This window comes from Hemiscyllium ocellatum, chromosome 8 (assembly GCF_020745735.1).
Source record: "Hemiscyllium ocellatum isolate sHemOce1 chromosome 8, sHemOce1.pat.X.cur, whole genome shotgun sequence".
Lineage (NCBI taxonomy): Eukaryota > Metazoa > Chordata > Chondrichthyes > Orectolobiformes > Hemiscylliidae > Hemiscyllium > Hemiscyllium ocellatum.
In genome coordinates, this window is record NC_083408.1 from 34,231,658 (window position 1) to 34,252,968 (window position 21,311).

The window sequence follows — 21,311 nt, forward strand, 5'->3', positions numbered from 1 at the left end:
ACAAGACCTTTAATACTCACCTTATCTATTCCTCTCATGATTTTATAAACCCCTTTAAGATCAGCCGTCAGCCTCTGATGCTCCAGGGGAAAATGTCCCAACCTATCCAGCCCTTCCTTATATATCAAACCTCCCAGTTTGTCAAAGAAAGTACAACTGCCAATTTGTAAACAGTAGGATCTCAGAAACAGCTATTAAATAAATGATGAGAGTATCTGTTCGAGTTGGTGGTTAAGGTTTAAATGTTGACCAGGCCGTCAGGGTGATCAACCATGACTGATGCCACACCTGAAGGCAACAAAGATGCCTCAACATTTCGCCTGAGAAATTACACTTCTCGCAGTGTACCCCAGTCACTGCTATGTCAGCCTTAATGATAGGTTTCCACGTCTTGAATCCAAAATGTGTTGACTGCTTTTTTTTGTTTTTTTTTTTGTTTTTCTTAGCAGTGCCCTTCACATAAAAACACTCCTGTTCATCCTTTTTTTTGTGCACAAATCTTTATTTATATTCCATCACCAGGAAGAAAGGAAACACAGGAGTGGCCAGTGACAAGCAGTGCCCTTCACATCAAAGGGCAATGCTGTGCGATCAAACAGTGAAAGGGAGGGCAGGGACTAAATCAAAATAGAGTTGGATGTTTTGACTGCTGAGTGCAACAACTGTTATATGATTGGCTGAGAAATAAATAGAGGGAGGGGAAGTGGGGCTGGGGGAAAGGTAGGTAGGATGGTAACAGGTGGATGCAGGTAGGGCTATTGTGATTGGTATAGTTTGGCCACAGTTTGTTTCGTCAAAATTGAAAGGAGAATTTCGTGGCCACCCTCCATCTAAACAACCCAGAGCCCAATCTGATTATGTCTACAGAACACGTTTGTGTCAGAAAACACTGAGCTGCAGAGTAGAACCACAGGAACTGGTTAACGTAACACCGGTGGTTATGATGACAAACTGACCGAAAATTTGTTTGTTGCCCATTCCCAGGAGATCAGACAAGGTGATAGTGAACCACCTTCTGCCCCTGCCTATCACAATCCTACCCAACTTTCCCCCAGCCCCACCCCCTTCCCTCTATTTATTTCTCAGCTCCCTACTCCCTCCCCAGTCCTGATGTAGGGTCCCAACCCAAAATATCAACTTCCCTCCCCCTCCAGTGCTACCTGACCTGCTGTGCCCTTCTAGCTCCACGTTTTATCAACTCTGACTTCCAGCATCTGCAGTCCTTACTATCTCCAAGTGACTGTTGTATTATTGACAGCTATCTAGATGGACACACATTGCTTTTTCAGTTCAACATGAATGCCTGGGTTTTCCAATGGCCAGATAGTCATTTATGTTAAGCAAAGAAAGAAAAAGCACACACGCATGCGCACACGCATCCCTCCCTTGTTAGACACAACACTCCACCCCATTCACCTAAGTTTACCCTCAACACTCCTCTTACAGGCATTCTAATTCCATACTTACCCTCTCACAGGTACGGTCACAATAGATGCCTGTGCTCTGGGCATTTAAGTTGCAAAATTCTGCAATTACTGTGGTGGATGTCGGGTGCATGACCAGGAACCTGTTAAATTGAAATGTGCTCCACATTTCTGAGGGATCCCTGATTGTAACGTCCATTTAGAAATGTACAGCTCTGAAAAACATCAGAGTTGAGTGACAATCTGACTATGATTGCCACTCCTGGAAAGAACTGGCCCCATATGTATCTTACTGCAAGAAGAAAACACATCGATCTATTGCATTCGCTCAAATAGGAATTATTTGCCTGGGGTCAGGAAGGTATATTGCCTCTGTGTAGGCATTGACTGGTAATAGTTAGGGTATAGTGCCAGTCCACGTGCAATTAACATTTGAATCCGGACCTTGCCGTTTGGTGGAAAGCTTTACAGTGAACTATGATCTATCCCCACTCCCACAATGCCTACGGGATCACCAATTATCCATTCTTTTACCCCCAAGATGTAAAGTATTTTGGTTAATTTGAGCACTGTGTTCAGTTTCCACCAACAGGGCAAAAGGGGAACACAAACGTGGAGATGTGTCCTTCTACATGATAGTGGTAGTGTGTATTAAAGTATCTGTCTGAGGAGGCCTGATGGATGGTTGCAGTGCACCTTGCGGATTGTACACACTGCAGCTGTTGTGTTTCAGCAGTGATGACTTGTGAATATTTAGCTGCTTTGTCCTGGGTGGTGTCAAGCTTCTTGCGTGTTACTGGAACTGCACCTACCCACACACGTGAGGAGTACTCCACACACTTCTGAATTGTGTTTTCTGGCTGGTAATCAGGCTTTGGGGAGTTAGGTGGTGCGTTACTTACCACAGAACTTCCAGCCTCTGACCTGTTCTTGTAGCCACAGTATTTATCTCGCTAGTCCAATTCAGTTTCTGGTCAATGGTAACACCCAAGCTATTGATAGTGAGATATTCAGCAGTAGTAGTGCCATTGAATATCAAGGGGCAATGATTGGAATCTTTTTTGTTGGAGATGGCATTTGCCAGGCACTTGTGTGGCATGAATGTTTTACCACTTGTCAGCCCAACTTTGGATACTGACCAGATCCAGATCCTGATGCATTTGGACATGAACAGCTTCAGTAGCTGAAAGTTCACAAATAACACTGAACATTGTGCAATCATCAGTGAACATCCCCTCTTCTGACCTTATGATGGACGGATTTTACATTGGGATATATGTAGAAGTAGATAATTTCGCCAGCCCCTGGTTATCAAACTCAATGTTCCCAACTGATTTTATTACTGGGCAACTCAGATCTCATTCTGAAATTAGGCTTGACAAATCATATTTTTATTTTGGTATTAATGAGGTGATCTTTCACTGAAACACAAGCCCATGATGCTACAGGTGTAGTTTTATCAGTAAAATGCAAGTTTATTATGCAAAGAAAAGAAAAAATAGAATTAATTAAACTATATAACACAAGCAATGTGGCACAGCCACTTGGACATCCTGTACATGCTGATGGATTAGATCGTGGAGATGTACAGCATGGAAATAAGACCCATTGGTCCAACTCATTCGTCCATGCTGACCAGATATCCTAAATTAGTCTAGTTACATTTACCAGCATTTGGCCCATCTCCCTCTAAACCTTTCCTATTTATATACCCATCCAGATGCCTTTTAAATGTTGTAATTGTACCAGCCTCCACCACTTCCTCTGTCAGCTCACTCCACACACGTACCACCCTCTGAGTGAAAAAACTGCCCCTTAGGTCCCGTTTAAATCTTACCCCCTTACCTTAAACCTGTGCCCTATTGTTTTGGATTCCCCCAACATGGGGAAAGGACCTTGGCTTTTCACCCTATCCATGCCTCTCATAATTTTATAAACTTTTATAAGGTGAGCCTTCAGCCTCCATCGTTCCAGGGAAAATAGCACCAGCCTATTCAGCTTCTCCTTATAGCTCATCCACACCTGCCCCACCTCCAAACCTAGCAATACCCTTGTACGTCTTTTCTGAACCCTTAATATTTAACCGTACCCTTTCTATACCAGGGAGAACAGGAGTGAACACAGTATTCCAAAAGTGACCTAATCAATGTCCTATACAGCCGCAACATGACCTCCCAACTCATATACTGAATGCACTGACCAATCAGGGAGGAGGAAGTGAGGACTGCAGATGCTGGAGATCAGACTCAAAAAGTGTGGTGCTGGAAAGCGCAGCATGTCAGGCAGCATCTGAGGATCAGGACAGCCAATGTTTCAGGTATGAGCTGATGAAGACCCCATACTCGAAACGTCGACTCTCCTGCTCCTCTCCAGCACCACACTTTTCGACACTGACCAATAAAGGCAAGCATACCAAATGCCCTCTTCACTATCCTATCTATCTGCGACTCCACTTTCAAGGAGCTATGAACCTGTACTTCAAGATCTCTTTGTTAAACAAAACTCCCCAGTGTTGACTTAAGCCCACAGAAGTTGCTACTGGGTGTGGCTCTTGGAGGTTCGCACTGCAGAAAAATATATCTGGGAAAAGCAGAAAATGACGTTCAAGATTTTGAAACACAGAGAAACTACAATTCCCTTAATCCCAATTACACATGTAACAACACCAGAGATAATATAACACACAGACGGTTTGATTTAGCTTGTGCCCTCAATAACCAGTTTGGAGAATCTGATCACTTCTCCTTTGACCTTTTATACAACTGAGTGCGAACTTTCTCAGCTTCAAATGACCCCTTCAGGGTTATGACCAAATACCTCTGGCCTGGAACTATAAAAGAAAACTCCTTACAAGGAGGTAACCAATTTCTTGGCAGTTCTAAACAATCTCCCTTTCTCAGGAGTGGCTTTCTACATATGCAGCTTCAGTCAAGACTTCTATAGAACTGAAATGTCAATATTTTTTTCAAGCTTGACCTGCTTCCCTCAGTCAAAAGTAAAAAATATCCATTCCTGACCTTCTACACAGAATGCCAAATGCACAACTGTATTACTTTGCTTGTAAAACTCTCCCAATGAAGCTTAAGACCCCATTACACAAGACAAACTCTCTCTCATAGCATCTTTAAAACAAAATCACTATGGTGACAGAGGTACTTACAAGCTAATTATCAACCTCCCTCCGCCAAACACACAGAAAAATCATATGCCAGCAGTTCAAAGTTCAAATTCAAAAATAAATGATAATAATATAGTTAAATCACACATCAGCAACATGGGTACCAAAGTTAATTTATGATTTGGAGGTGCCGGTGTTGGACTGGGGTGTACAAAGTTAAAAGTCACACAACACCAGGTTATAGTCCAACAGGTTTAATTGGAAGCACTAGCTTTTGGAGCACCGCTCACAACCACCTGATGAAGGAACAGCGCTCCGAGAGCTAGTGTGCTTCCAATTAAACCTGTTGGACTATAACCTGGTGTTGTGTGATTTTTAAAGTTAATTCACATCTCCTTAGAGTCATAGAGATGTACAGTAGGGAAACAAACCCTTTGGTCCAAGTCGTCCATGCCGACCAGATATCTCAACCCAATCTAGTCCTACCTGCCAGCACCCGGCCCATATCCCTCCAAACCCTTCCATATTACCCATCCAAATGCCTCTTAAATGTTGTACCAGCCTCCACCACTTCCTCTGGCAGCTATTTCCATACATGTACCACCCGCTGCGTGAAAATTTTGCCCTTTAGGTCTCTTTTACGTCTTTCCCCTCTCACCCGAAACCTATTCCCTCTAGTTCTGGACTACCCAACCCCAGGGAAAAGACTTTGTCTATTTACCCTAGCCATGCCCTCATCATTTTGTAAACCTCTATAAGGTTGCCCCTCAGCTTCTGATGCCCCAAGGAAAATAGCCCGGGCCTGTTCAGCCCCTCTCTATAGCTCAAATCCTCCAACCCTGGCTACATTCTTGTAAAGCTTTTCTGAACTCTTTCAAGTTTCACAACATCTTTCCGATAGGAAGGAGACCAGAATTGCACGCAATATTCTAACAGTGGCCTAACCAATGACCTGTACAGCCACAACATGACCTCCCAACTCCTGTACTCAATACTCTGACCAAGAAAGGAAAGCATACCAAACGCCTTCCTCACTATCCTATCTACCTGCAACTCCACTTTCAAGGAGCCATGAACCTGCACTCCAAGGTCTCTTTGTTCAGCAACACTCCCTAGGATCTTACCATTAAGTGTATAAGTCCTGCTAAGAATAGCTTTCCCAAAATGCAGCACCTCACATTTATTGGAATTAAACTCCATCTGCCACTCCTCAGCCCACTGGCCCATCTGGTCCAGATCCTGTTGTAATCTGAGGTAACCTTCTTCACTGTTCACTACACTTCCAATTTTGGCGTCATCTGCAAACTTACTAACTGTACCTCTTATGCTCACATCTAAATCATTTATGTAAATGACAAAAAGTAGAGGGCCCAGCACCGATCCTTGTGGCACTCCACTGGTCACAGGCCTCCAGTCTGAAAAACAACCCTCCACCACAACCCTTTGTCTTCTACCTTTGAGCCGGTTCTGTATCCAAATGGCTAGTTCTCCCTGTATTCCATGAGATCTAACGTTGTTAACCAGTCTCCCATGGGGAACCTTGCCGAACGCCTTACTGAAGTCCTTGTTCAGCTGAGGAACCAAAAACTGAAAATCTCATCGGAACTTTCTTTAAATAGGGTGCATACCAATAGTAGCATCATGTAATCAGTTGGCAGTACGTCCATGAATGTGGAACAGTGACAGACCATTGTGGAGTTGTCTACAGATCAGACTACATGAAGGTGATTGGGAATTTTTATTGAATTTATTGATGGGATGTGGACATCACTGGCTAGGCCAGCATTTATTACCCATCCTTAATTGCCTGGAAGGTGGTCAAGAGTCAACCATACGGTTATGGGTCTGGAGTCACATGTAGTCCAAATCTGTTAACATCAGATTTCCTTCCCAAAAGGAGATTAGTGAACTAAGTGGGTTTTTCTGACAATCAACAATGGTTTAATAGTAAAAAGAAACGGAGATGCTGTAAACCTGAAACAGAAATTGCTTTGTGCAAGAAAGGTATCTGGACCTGAAATAGCAACTCTGCTTTCTCTTCACTGATGCTGCTGGACCTTCTGAGTTTCTCCAACAGCTTTATGGTCATCATCAGAATGTAAATTTCAGATATTTTATTGAATTCAAATTCCACTATCTGCCATAGTGGGAGTTCAACGGGTCCTCAGGACATTACTTGAGTCTCTGGGTTAATTGTGTATTGTTAATACCAGTAGACTATTGCCTCCCCTGTTGTTTAGAGGGGCAGAGGTCTGCCCCATTTGGGAGCCATGCATCCTCTTTATTATGGCTGTCAACAGTTCTCACCAGGATCACTGGCTGGGATTGTAACGTCCCTGGGATCATTGTCTGGGAATGTATTCTCTTCGGGATCATTTGGGGATTGTGTTTTATTTGGGAGCACTACTTGGAAATCTATGATCTGGTTTTACTGTTTTGGATTTGTCATAGAGCATAGAAAAAGCCCATCGGCCTATCGAGTTTGCACTCACCTATCTAGACTAGTCCCATTTGCCAGCACATGACCCATCACTTTGAATGTTATGATATTTCAAGTGCTCATCCATTTTTGACTTGTTAAAGGTTGTGAGATTTCCTGCCTCCACTACTGTCCCAGGCAGCGTATTCCAGATTCCCACCACCTGGGAGAAAATATGTTTCCTGAAATCCTCTGAACCTTCTGTGCTTAATCTTAAAATTATGTCCTCTCATTACTGATCCTTCAACCAAGGGCAACACTTGCTACCTGTCCCTTGTTCATACTGTGAAACCTTTCAATCAGGTCCCCTCTCAATCTTCTCTGCTCTAAAGAAAATAACTCGAGCTTATTCAGCCCGCCTTCATAGCTAAGCGGCTCCAATCCAGGCAACATCCTGGTGAATCTCCTCTGCACCCCTTATAGTGCAATCACCTTTGTCCTATAGTGTGGTGACAGGACTGCACACAGTACTCCAGCTGTAGCTAAACCAAAATAAAACAAAAAGTTGCAGATGCTGAAGATCTGAAAAAACAGAAATTGCTAGAGAAACTCAGTAGGTCTGGCAGCATCTGCGGAGAGAAAGCAATTAACTTTTCGAGTCAGTGACCTTTTAGAATTATTTGTCTAACCAAAATTTTGTACAGTTCCAACATAGCCTCCCTGCTCTTATATCCTGTGCCATGTTCTGTCTGGAAAAGCACAGCAGGTCAGGCAGCATCCAAGGAGCAGGAGAATCGATGTTTTGGGCATGAGCCCTTCTTCAGCCTGAACCATCGATTCTCCTGCTCCTTGGATGCTGACTGACCTGTGCTTTTCCAGCAACACATTTTCCGCTCTGATCTCCAGCATCTGCAGTACTCACTTTCTCCTCCATGTTCTGTCTGCGGTCACTATTTCGTACTGTATTATCTGGGATCACCATCTGATATTGTAGTGTCCCTGGGATCACTGACTGGGATCATGTTCTCTCCAGGATCATGATCTGGAATCATGGCCAGGGATCATATTCTCTTTATGGATTGTGTTATCTCCGGGATGTCTCTCTGGGATCACTCTCTTATTGTCATAGAGTCATAATGCATGGAAACAGACCCTTCAGTCCAACTCATTCATGCCAACCAGTTGTCCCAATCTGACCTAGTCCCATTTTCCACCATTTGGCCCATATTCCTCTAAACCCTTCCTATTCATACACCCATCCAGATCCATTTTAAACGGTGTAATTGTACTAGCCTCCATAACCTCCTCTGGCAGCTCATTCCCTTCACACATTCCCTGTGAAAATGTTGCCCCTCAGGTCCCTTTTCAACCTTTCCCATCTCACCTTAACCCTATGCCGTCTAGTGTTGGACTCCCCCACCCTAGGAAAAAGACTTTGGCTCTTCACCCTATCTATGCTCCTCGTGATTTCATAAACCTCTATAATGTCACCTTCCAGCATCTGATGCTCCAGGGAAAACAGCCCCAGTCTTTTCAGCCTCTCCATATAACTCAAACCCTCCAGTCCCAGATTGTGGTAAATCTTTCCTGAACCTTGTCAAGTTTAACAACATCCTTACTATACGTGGGCAACCAAAGTTATACGCAGTATTCCAAAGGTGGCCTCACCAATGTCCTGTACAGTAACAACATGACATCCCACTTCCTATACTTGTGTTCTGACCAATAAAAGCAAGTGTACCAAACGCCTTCTTCACCACCTTGTCTACCTGTGTAATGTTAAAAGATTAAATTGTACTATCTCTCTGGACATTAATGTAATATTAAAAGATTAAACTGTCCTGCCTTTGGGTGGGGATAACAATCCTGAAGGAATACGAATGACTCCCTCTCCAATTAGACAGTCATTTGTTACTCCCCCTTGCTATTGTCAAGTTAAACTATTGTTCAATCTCTTCCATTCAGAAAAGCTTTCTGGCCAGAGGTATGTCGCACCTGCATTGTCTTGGGGAATCACTGAGTCAGGAAATTGCATAATGATTCCCCAGGATTAGGGCATGAGCATTTGCATTATCTGTGGGGATGATCTCATCCTGCCATTGTACCTGGGGTAACATGTGACTGTGAGTAACTGGGGGCTGTCTTGAGTGGCATGTGATTATGGGGGAGTGGCCAGACCATCTCCTCCCCAGACCCTGGAGCATTATCGACTGACCTGTATAAAGGGGATGTGTTTTCTTTGTTTAGGGCCTCACTTTGACTCAATCTCGCATGTCGGGGGGGGGGGGGGGTCAAAGAGAGTCACCTAGTATGTATAAGCTTTAATAAACTTCAACAACTTGCAGAAGTTGATGTCTGCGAATTGTATCTCGTGTGTGAAACCTCGGGAAAAAAACCTAACATATGGTGGCAGCGGTGGGCTTCCAACATACACAAAGTGGAGTCGCAGGTAGATAGGATAGCAAAGAAGATGTTTGGTATGTTTTCCTTTATTAGTCAGAGTATTGAGTACAGGAGGTCATGTTGCGCCTATACATGACATTGGTATTGGAATATTGGAATATTGCATCGGAAAGATGTTGTGAAATTTGAAAGGGTTCAGAAAAGATTTACAAGGATGTTGCCAGGGTTGGAGGATTTGAGCTATAGGGAGAGGCTGAACAGGCTGGGGCTGTTTTCCCTGGAGTGTCAGAGGCTGAAGGCTGACCTTATAGAGGTTTATAAAATTATGAGGGGCATGGATAGGGTAAATAGGCAAAGTCTTTTCCCTGGGGTCAGGGAGTCCAGAACTAGTGGGCATAGGTTTAGCGTGAAAGGGGAAAGATTTAAAAAAGACCTAAAGATACAAAAGAGGAAGTGGTGGAGGCTGGTACAATTGCAACATTTAAGAGGCATTTGGATGGGTATATGAATAGGAAGGGTTTAGAGGGATATGGGCCGGGTGCTGGCAGGTGGGACTAGATTGGGTTGGGATATCTGGTCAGCATGGACGGGTTGGACCGAAGGGTCTGTTTCCATGCTGTACATCTCTATGACTCTATAAAGCTTCCAGGCGGACTGAATAAGCGATCGTCTGAGTGTTGGTTGTGTGAGACAGATGGGCCCACAAGGTAAGCTTCACCTTCATCTCTCTGTCTAAACTTAACACTCAGTTGACCGTTCGTTTCCTGGGACTTGGTGGTGACAGAATCCTTGAGGTAACTTGCACACAAACGAGTCATTTTGGGCGAAGCTGGGTTTTAAAAGGGTTTTGAAAAGGATTACGTCGGGGTTAGCGTCCTCAGGGCTAAGACGGGGTTAGAGTGCCCCCAGCTAAACTGGGGTTAGAGTCCCACAGTTGAATCTGGGTTAGAGTCCCACAGTTAAATCTGGGTTAGAGTCCCAGGGTTAAAAAGGGGTCAGAGTCCCCAGGTAGAAAGGAGTTTAAAGTCCTCTACAGACATCGAGGTTTGAGGCTCCGATTAAAAAAAAAGTTAAAATTTGGTACTTAAAGTACTTTGTCCCCCACACCTCCCCTTAGATGTACTTTTGGGATGGCATGGTGTCCCAAATGAGAACAACTCTGACCAAAGGCTCTTCAAAAATATGCTGAAATTAAGGTTGTACTAGTACTTGGGGAAGTTTTAATGTAAATTGTGCTATGTTGTGATTGTTTGATATTTAAATATCTTGGTTTGTTAAAATCCTGGTTCAGAAAATCCTTTTCAGTAACTGTTTTGCCTTGTTTGAATTAAGATCTCAATTCCATGTGTTTTGTGGGCTATGTAATAGGGCAGATTTTATTTTTACATTGAAATTGTACATTGTGTCCTTTTTAGAATGATCAAACTTGTAACCTTAAAACAAATTGATTGAGTGCCTTGAGCCCCTGATTTGTTTGAAATTCTACAATGCCTGTTTGGAAAAAACACAATTGTCAGTGGTCATGCTTTGGCCAGATGAGGGTATTGTATTAAAATATCTTTGCTGCTGTGTTTTAATGCAATGCTCACAAAAGGATGAGTGCATTTTAAGTCTGATATCTTATTAAGATTTTAGAGAATATAAGAACTTGAGGCTGAGCTGTTTCAGTTCTGATAATTATCGTTAAGACTTCATTGACCCCTTCATATTGCAAATTCAAAAAAATGGTGATCTCTACCAAAGTTGCCACTGTAATTCCAAATGTTTTATTTAGGAAGTTTCATTTGGAGAACATATTTTAATGTTTTACATTTGTTTCCCACGAATATTTTGAAATTTAAATCTGAACTGAAACTGTCTCTTCAATAGATAAAGCGCAGGAAACATGTTGTTGTTTTCTTGCTGTTCCAGATTCTTTACATACTTTTCCTGACAGCTTTCACATTAACAAAGTATCAATTTGTTAAAGGAAAATAATTTTTGAATAACCTGAATGAAGTACCCGAAGGTTTGATTTTAGGACCATTGATTGTTGTTTATAATTGACTGAATTGTTGAGGCAGTACAATTTAGAAGTTTATGGACTGTATAGAACTTGATAATGTCATAAATAGTGAATAGACTAACAGACTTCAAGATGACGAAGAATGTTGAAAAAGGCAGACACAATTTAGTGTAGTTAAATGTGTGACTGTCTTCATACTGATAGCCACCTTGGCAAGGAAGGAATGAGAGAGGAAATGCAACAATGCTTTCTGCAACTAACATTATCTCTCGAGTTTCTCTATTCACAGGTAAAGCACACCTTCAGAGCACTGCCCACCTTTCAACCTGACCTAAAGGATTCAATCTGCTCCCCAGTCATGAGCACGACATCTAGCAACAGTGAAGAGGAGGTCTGTACGCTATTTGTCAGTGGCGTTCCTATGGACATCAAACCATATGAGCTTTACCTTGTCTTTAGAAGATAAAGGATTTAAAGGATATGAAGCTGATCAAGCTGATCACAGCAACCAGATGGCTTTGGTATATTTAACAGCAGAGCGGGAGCAGAAGCAGCAAAGAATGCTGCATTCACCTGGCCTGTAGCTGCAGCAGCTGCTGTATGCTCAAATGCACTGTATCCTCCATCTGAAGCATCTCTGAAAGGATGGAAGTCTTGTCTGTTTTGTTTAAGTATTTAACTGCCCTTATCCAAGAACACGGATTTCCCCGTGGAGTGGTGTACAAGGATAGACTGAATTTTCTTTTCAGGTTGGACTTTACTGAAGGAGATCCTGGATAACTGGCTCATTCCCACTTGACTAGGAGCAGACAGAGTGTTCATTAAGGACTGTGGATTTCAGAACTTTACTAGTGAACTTTTTCCCACATGGGAGGATCCTAGAAATTCTATCTACTGAATTGACTAGTAATTTTTGTTGTTATAATCATTGCATGCTGTGTATCACTAAGTTGCTTAAATACTGACTGTCAGAATCTTATGAAAGCTGGCAGTGTCATTGAGGTGGTAATCATGGAATGATAAGAGGAAGGAATGTAATGTTAAAAGATTAAAATGTACTGTCTCTCTGGACATTAATGTCACAATAAAGGGTTAATCTGCACTGTCTTTCAGTGAGGACGACAATCATGAAGGAATGTGAATGCTTCCCTCTCCAATTAGACAGTCATTTGCTACTATTCCTCCTTGCTATTGTCAAGTTAAACTATTGCTCAATCTCTTCCAATCAGAAATGGTTTCTGGACAGAGTTAATGTCGCACCTGCATTGTGTTGGGAATCACTCAGTCAGGAAATCATCTGCATTTGATTCCTCAGGAGTAGGGCATTAACATTTGCATTATCTCTGAGGATGATCTCAAACTGCCACTGTACCTGGGATAATGTGACTGAGTAACTGGGGTTGTCTTGAGTGGCATGTGACTATTGGTGGGGTGGCCAGAGCAAATGTATCATTGCTAACTGACTTGTATAAAGGGCATGTATTTTCTTTACTCAGGGCTTCACTTGGGTCGAAGGGGGTCACCTAACTTGTACATGCTTTAATAAACTTTAACAGTTTATGGTGTGTGCAAACGCATCTTGTGTGTGAAACCTCATGAAAAGAACCTAACACCTGCGACTCCACTTCCAATTGCCTATGCACTTGCAGCACTAGGCCTCTTTGTTCAGCAACATTCCCCAGGGATCTACCATTAACTGTACAAGTCCTTCCTTGATTTGCTTTACCAAAAGGCAACACCTAGCGTGTTCTCTCCAATCACAGCGTGGGATCCTGTACTCTCTCAGATCACTCCCTGGGATCTTGTTCTTCCTGGGATCACTCTCTGAGATCATGTTCTCCCTAGGATCACTCTCTGGGATCCTGTTCTTCCTGGGATCACTCTCTGGGATCATGTTCTCCCTGGGACCACTCTCTGGGATCATGTTCTCCCTGGGATCGCTCTCTGGGATCATGTTCTCCCTGGGACCACTCTCTGGGATCATGTTCTCCCTGGGATCGCTCTCTGGGATCCTGTTCTTCCTGGGACCACTCTCTGGGATCCTGTTCTCCCTGGGATCACTCTCTGGGATCCTGTTCTCCCTGGGATCGCTCTCTGGGATCCTGTTCTCCCTGGGATCGCTCTCTGGGATCCTGTTCTCCCTGGGATCACTCTCTGGGATCCTGTTCTCCCTGGGATCACTCTCTGGGATCCTGTTCTCCCTGGGATCGCTCTCTGGGATCCTGTTCTTCCTGGGATCGCTCTCTGGGATCCTGTTCTCCCTGGGATCACTCTCTGGGATCATGTTCTCCCTGGGACCACTCTCTGGGATCCTGTTTCCAAACTTAATTCGGAAGTGATCGACTCCTGAACTTTTAAAGCAGTGGCCGTGGTGAATTATAAAGCCTTAAGGAAGACCACAACCGGAGACGGACAGGACAAAGCTATCAGCTCCAACTGAACACGCGCGCTGCGCATGTGCACCACTGGGAGGTCCAAGTGACGATCTGGGAGGACTGAGAGTGTGTGTGTTAGCAAGACGCCCATCCTGCCGCCAGCGCGCTGTCTTTGTTCAACAACAGCAGCACGAGAGGCTCCAGGTAAAGGAAAGATAATGGGAGGTGGGGGGAGGATAGAGGGAATGGGGGAGGAACAGAGGGAAAGGGGGAGGATAGAGGGAAAGGGGGAGGATAGAGGGAAAGGGGAGGAACAGAGGGAATGGGGGAATAGAGGGAAAGGGGGAGGATAGAGGGAATGGGGGAGGAACAGAGGGAAGTTGGGAATAGAGACATGATGTAGGAAGAGAGAAAAAGGGGAGTTGAAGGACTGATGGGAATGGAGGGATGCTAGAGGGAATAATTTGGGCGGGGGGATAGAGGGAATGGGGGAAGAATAGAGGGAAGGGGGAATAGAGGGAGTGATGGGAATAGAGAGAAGGTGGGAATAAAGGAGGAATAGAGGGAATGATGGGATGGGGAATAGAGGGAAGGTGGGAATAAAGGGAATGATGGGATGGGGAATAGAGGGAAGTTGGGGATAATGGGACTGATGGGAATAGAGGGAAAGGGGGAATAGAGAAATGATGGGGGAAGAGAGGAAAAGGAGAGTTGAAGGAATGATGGGGGAAGAGAGGAAAAGGGGAACACAAGGAATGATGGGGGGATTGAAGGAAATGATGGCAGGAGGGGGACTAGAGGGAATAATTTTGGTGGGGGATAGAGGGAATGATGGGGGAAGAATTTGAGAGGTTACAAGGAATAGAGGAAAATGGAGAGATTAGAGGGATTGTGAGGGAATAGAGAGGATGAGGGAAGGGTTAATGAGGGGATTACAGGGAATTAGGAAAGGTGAGACAGGCAGATGCAAGATTACACTGCAAAGGAGCAGAAAATATTGGTATTTTGGAGAGCAGGATAAGTGGATGGAAAGAGAGTGATAGAGAGAAAGGGTTAGAGTTCAGTAGGAGAGTGAATCTTCAGTTAAAGCATCAAGTTTGTTTTGGGTAGAGGGAAAGAAGAGAAAGGGATTGCAAACATTGGTGACATTTGTTTCTGAGTCACCAAACTGTAATGTAATGGTGGGCACAGTATAATTCAAAAATTAGAAATGCATGGATGGCAGTGATATAATAATAATGGGCAGCTTTGAATTTCATGTAGCCTCACAAAATCCTAATCACTAACGTGTGGAGGATGAATTTGTGGAATGTGTACAAGCTAAATGTCTGGAACAACTAGGAGAAAGTGGAGATCAAATTCAAGAGTGTGGTGCTGGAAAAGCACAGCAGGTCAGGCAGCATCTGAAGAGCAGGTGACTCTACGTTTCAGGCATAGGCCCATCATCAGGAATGAGGCTTGTGGCCCGGGGTGCTGAGACATAAATGGGAGAGGGGCGAAGTTGGGTGGAAGGAAGCTGAGAATGCGATAGGTAGGTGAAGGTGGGGGAGAAGGTGATAGGTCGGAGAGGAGGGTGGAGTGAATGGATGGGAAAAGTGATGAAGAGGTCAAGAGGGCGGTGCAGAGTTGGGGGCTTGGGATTGGGCTTGGGCTTGGGCTTGGGATGGGGGGTGGGGGGATGAGGAAACTGCTGAAAGCCACATTGACCTTGTGTGGTTGCAGGGTGCCAAGGTGGAATATGAGGCGTTCTTCCTCCAGGCGTCAGGTGGTAAGGGTTTGGCTATGGAGAAGGCCCAGGATCTGCATGTCCTTGGTGGAGCGGGAGAGGATTTTGAAGTGTTCAGCCACGGTGCGGTGGAGTTGATTGGTGCGGGTGTCCCAGCGGTGTTTTCTGAAACGATCCACAAATTGGTGTCCTGTCTCCCCGACGTAGAGGAAACCACTTCGGGTGCAACGGATACAGTAAATGACATGGGTGGACGTACACCCCACTCTCGGCACCTTCCCCTGTCACCACAGGAAATGCAAAACCTGCACCCACACCTCCCCTCTCATCTCCCCCCTCACCTCCGTCCAATGCCACAAGGGATCCTTCCACATCTGATGGAAATGTACCTGTACCTCCACCAATGTCATCTACTGTATCCGTTGCACCCAATGTGGTCTCTTCTACATTGGGGAGACAGGAAGCCAACGTGTGGATCCTTTCAGAGAACATCTCTGGGACGCCTACACCAACCAACCCAACTGTGGATGGCTAAACACTTCAACTCCCTCACCCATTCCACCAAGAACATGCAGGTCCTGAGCCTCCTCTTCAGTCAAACACTTGGAGGAAGAATACCTTATATTCTGCTTTGGGACCCTGCAGCTACATAGGATCAATGTGGATTTCATCAGTTTCCTCTTTTCCCCTCCCTCCACATTATCACAGTCCCAAGCCTACAACTCGGCACTGCCCCCTTGACCTGTCCCATCTATCCGCTCCATTCTTCTCACTGACCTATCACCTTCTCCCCCACCTTCATCTACCTATTGCATTTTAAGCTACCTTGCCCCCAACCCCAACCCCCCTCCCATTTATCTCTCACCACCACCAACCGACCCCTGGCCTGCTAACCTCATTCCTGATGAAGGACTTATGCCCGAAACATCAATTCTCCTGCTCCTCGGTTGCTGCCTGGCCTGCTGTGCTTTTCCAGCACCACACTCTTAACAGATGTCTGGAACAGTTCACTGAGTCTGGAACAGTTCACTGAAGAACCAATAACAGTTGGGCTGTTTTAATGTTTGGCTGTTTAAAGTTTGTATTATGTAATGGGGGAAAAAAAACTTATTAAGGAGCATTTAAGCAATTATGATAGATTTCACTTTGTTTGAATTTCAGAAAGTTTATTCGGATCTTGAATCTGAACAAGATCTAACAGTAACACGAGAAACTATGAATGGGTGGCTATGGTGAGTTGGAAAATATGCTAAAAGATTTGATAGTAGACAGCCAATGGCTAGCATTTAAAGTATTAAGTAGTCTACAACATACACTCTTCTAAATACTCGACAGAGAAGGTGAATCAACTGTGGTTAACAGAAGAATGAAAAGATTTCATTAGCTCAGAGGACATGGTTTATTTGGATGCCAGAATATATGGCAAACCTGTAGGTTGGAAACCATTTGGAATTCGACAATGGATGACAAAGAAACTGAAAAAAGAAAGGAAAAGGAGAACATTTACATGAGTCTGCAAGAAATATTATATGAGAACAAAGATTGCAGGGTGGATGAGAACACATATAAAAAGTAAAAAGATTAGTCTCCATTCCCCCTTAGTAAGATCGTGGCTGAGCTGATTTTAAAATTTATACAACAAAGACTGCAGGGTAGTTTAGTATACTGCTCATGGCCCCACCATGTAGATATCATTCAAGTGGAGGGAATGAAAAAGTATTTTTTTAATTTGTTCATGAGGTATGGGCATCGCTGGCTAGGCTAACATTTATTTTGTTTCCCTAACTATCTAGAGGACATGTTGTGGTTCTGTTCGCCGAGCTGGGAGTTTTTGTTGCAAACGTTTCGTCCCCTTTCTAGGTGACATCCTCAGTGCTTAGGAGCCTCCTGTGAAGCGCTTCTGTGATGTTTCCTCCGGCATTTATAGTGGCTTGTCTCTGCCCCTTCCGGTTGTCAGTTGCTGTCCGCTGCAGTGGCCGGTATATTGGGTCCAGGTCGATGTGTTTGTTGATAGAATCTGTGGATGAGTGCCATGCCTCTAGGAATTCCCTGGCTGTTCTCTGTCTGGCTTGTCCTATAATAGTAGTGTTGTCCCAGTCGAACTCATGTTGTTTGTCATCTGCGTGTGCAACATGAGTTCGACTGGGACAACACTACTATTATAGGACAAGCCAGACAGAGAACAGCCAGGGAATTCCTAGAGGCATGGCACTCATCCACAGATTCTATCAACAAACACATCGACCTGGACCCAATATACCGGCCACTGCAGCGGACAGCAACTGACAACCGGAAGCGGCAGAGACAAGCCATTATAAATGCCGGAGGAAACATCACAGAAGCGCTTCACAAGAGGCTCCCAAGCACTGAGGATGTCACGTAGAAAGGGGACGAAACGTTTGCAACAAAAATTCCCAGCTCGGCGAACAGAACCACAACAACTAGCACCCGAGCTACAAATCTTCTCCCAAACTTTGAATATCTAGAGGACAGCTGAGAGCCAACCTCATTGCTGTTCGTGTGAAGTCACATATAGAATTTCTTTCCTGAAATAACAATAGCAAATCAGATGGGTTTTTTGTCATCAGACTGGCTTTTTATTCCAGATTGTTATTGAATTCAAATTTCACAATCTGCCATAGTGGAATGTGAATTCACATCCTCAGAACATTAGAAACAAAAACAAAAATTGCTGGAAAAGCTCAGCAGGTCTGGCAGCATCTTCGGAGAGAACTCAGGGTTAAAGTTTCAGGTCGAGCGACCCTCAGAACAGTTCTGAGGAAAGGGCACTCAACCCAAAATGTTAACTGATTTCTCTCCACAGTTGCTGCCAGACCTGCTGAGCTTTTGCAGCAATTTCTGTTTTGTTTCTGATTTTCAGCATGTGCAGTTCTTTCAGTTTTTATTTCTTCAGATCATTAGTCTAGAATTCTGGATAGCCAGTCCAGTGACATTATCACTATACCACCAACCTCTATCTAGTCATAATACTACATAACAGTGTGGTAGTAATGAGGGCAATACAATCAGAACAGATACTTCTCAGCAATCTCAACTGGGATTTCTGAAGAATCTATTATGGGCTTGATGTAAGATTAAAAATATGTTATCAGAGTTGGTTTTGAGGGGACAATCCAGTTGTGGCTCATGTATGATTCAATGATATTGTTATGACACGGGGTAAACCTTCTGCTAATTTAAACCAGACATGCAGAAAATCTCACTTTGTCTCATAATCTGTAAAAGTACCAGTGACAAAGAACTACCAAATCCTAGTATTTAAAAAATTAACAATTTATTCTTTAACTCCAAGGGGGAAAAAAGAGAACATTAAATAACAACCATTAGATTAGATTACTTACAGTGTGGATACAGGCCCTTCAGCCCAACAAGTCCACACCGACCCGCCGAAGCGCAACCCACCCATACCCCTACATTTACCCATTACCTAACACTATGGGCAATTTAGCATGGCCAATTCACCTGGCCCGCACATCTTTGGACTGTGGGAGGAAACCGGAGCACCCGGAGGAAACCCACGCAGACACAGGGAGAACGTGCAAACTCCACACAGTCAGTCGCCTGAGTCGGGAATTGAACCCGGGTCTCAGGCACTGTGAGGCAGCAGTGCTAACCACTGTGCCACCGTGCCGCCCACTATACTGTAAACCATCTACACTGTAAACCTCCTTTGTCTTAACAATTTATCTACCTCCCACTCTACAGCACTATACTGATGCGATAAAACCCTCCGATTAAGATTTACAAAAAGTTCAAATCTCAAAACCAATTAGATGTGTCGATCCTCCTCTGTAGGTTTTTCAGGGTCTTTTCTTTGATCTTCTGCTGCACAGATTTCATATGAACAGGTACCTTTCAGAGAGTGATTTTGTGAGCCATCTCTGTTTGTTGGTGCTCTTTGCCGCTCTGGCTAACTGTTCAAAATGCCTAATTTTTATACCCCAAAACATCGGATGGTCTCATTGGTTTGATGTCGTCAAAACAGTAAAATTCAAATTCAATTGGATTTTGTTATCTTGGGGGGCATAATTTAAACTGATTGGCCAAATTCGAATTTGATATGTAACAGTTCAGCTAGTTGTTTCACAGCCAAATGTTAAATTTTTAAATTTTTCAGCATACTCTGCGCTTGTTAAGTCTTTGCCAGCTTCCACTCTCTCTTAAAGGTACAATATGCACCTACACCTTCATAACACCTCCCCGCTTAAGCAAAAATGAACCATCGTAATGAAAAGATCGTTTTTTTCTATTTCTTAACCACATTACCATAACAAATGTATGACTTTAATCTGAGTTCATGTTAACTTCTTCCCCCACACACACACACATAAAAAAAACATTGAATAGATACCAATTTCATCTGTACTTTATCTGTTAAATCCGCAATAATGCTTCTGCTATTACATTCTCACCACCCGCAACACGTACAATTTGTAAATTAAAAGTCTGTAACGTAAGACTCCAATGAAATAGCCTAATATTCTTGTCTTTAAAGCATTCCAGGGATGTAAGAGGATTGTGATCCATGTATACAACCATCTCCGACACATTGTGACATAAACATTAAAATGTTGGCAGGCCATTACCAAACTCATTAGTTCTTTTTCGATCATAGACTATTTTCTCTGGAGAGTGTTGAGTTTGTTTGAAAAATTACCGGCTGGCAGTTCAATTCCATTTCATTTTCCTGTAGCAGTATATTCCAATGACACTAGCATTGATAAGGCAACTTTGAAAGGTTTCAAACCGTTTGGTGTAGCTAAAACTGGTGCGGTGGTTAATATTGCTTTTAAACTGTCAATTGTCTCCTGGCATTGTTATGTCCACTAACATTTTGTGTTCTTCAGCAAATCTGTAAATGGTGCTACTATGCTGCTGAAGTTAAGAAAAATCTTCCGATGGAATCCGCTTAGTCCCAAAAAGTTGAAGCACCTCTTTCTTTGAGGTTGGTCATGGAAATTCCTCGATGACCTTCGTCTTTGTGTTCCTTGGGGTCAACCTTCCTTGACCGATGTTATAATCCCAAGAAGGTTACCTCTGCTTTCATGAATTCGGTTTTGTTTAAGTTTATTACAAGTTTTGCTTCTCGTTGTCGTTCAAAGAGCTCTGCCAACTGTACCCTGTGATCTTCCCAGGACTCACTAAAGATCACTACATTGTCCAAACAGACGACACAGTTTGTTAAGCCAGCCCACAACTCTGTTCATGAGCCTTTGAAATGTGGCGGGCGCGTTCTTCATTCCAAAAGGCATCACCTTGAATTGAATATAGCCCATTTGGGGTTTCAAACGCAGAAATTTCTTTTGACTTCTCTGATAAAGGTACCTGCGAATAACCACGCAGTAAGCCCAACTTTATGATGTTATTGGCTTGTCCAACTTTTTCTATACAGTCTTCCAATCTCTGTTTTGGGTATGATTCCAATTTTGTTACGGCCTTCTGATAATCCACGCAAAATCGTTGAGTCCCATCAGGTTTGGGAACTAAGACAATTGGCAAACTGCACTCACTCTGACTCAGTTTGATGATATCTTCTTTGAGCATGGCTTTCACTTCTTTCTGGCCCTGTCTGGCTTTGAAAGTGACTTTAATGCGTAGTAGCATTCGTCTTCCCCATTGGATTCTTGCATATGACCTCATAATGCTGTAACAAACATTTCAACTGTGTTCTCTGTTCCTGAGACAAATAGTTTGCTAACCTATCCCACTCCTCAAGGACTTCCTCATTGTTTAACATATTTTGAGGCACATCAAATGCCACGACATCTAATTTGATTCCTCACTCTGCACAGCAGTAACTAACACTTGTTTCTCCAGTTC

At 43.6% G+C, this 21,311-nt stretch overlaps 1 protein-coding gene across 1 annotated transcript in view; it reads left to right on the plus strand.

Annotated features, from left to right (window-relative positions):
• Nucleotides 1–13,895: 13,895 nt before the first annotated feature.
• The window catches only part of exd2 (exonuclease 3'-5' domain containing 2), a 53,412-nt gene continuing 45,996 nt past the window's right edge, over nucleotides 13,896–21,311 (plus strand). The window contains exons 1-2 of the mRNA XM_060828325.1: nucleotides 13,896–13,948; nucleotides 16,632–16,702. The gene's annotated coding sequence lies outside the window, so the exon portion shown is untranslated. The remainder of the gene's footprint in view (nucleotides 13,949–16,631; nucleotides 16,703–21,311) is intronic.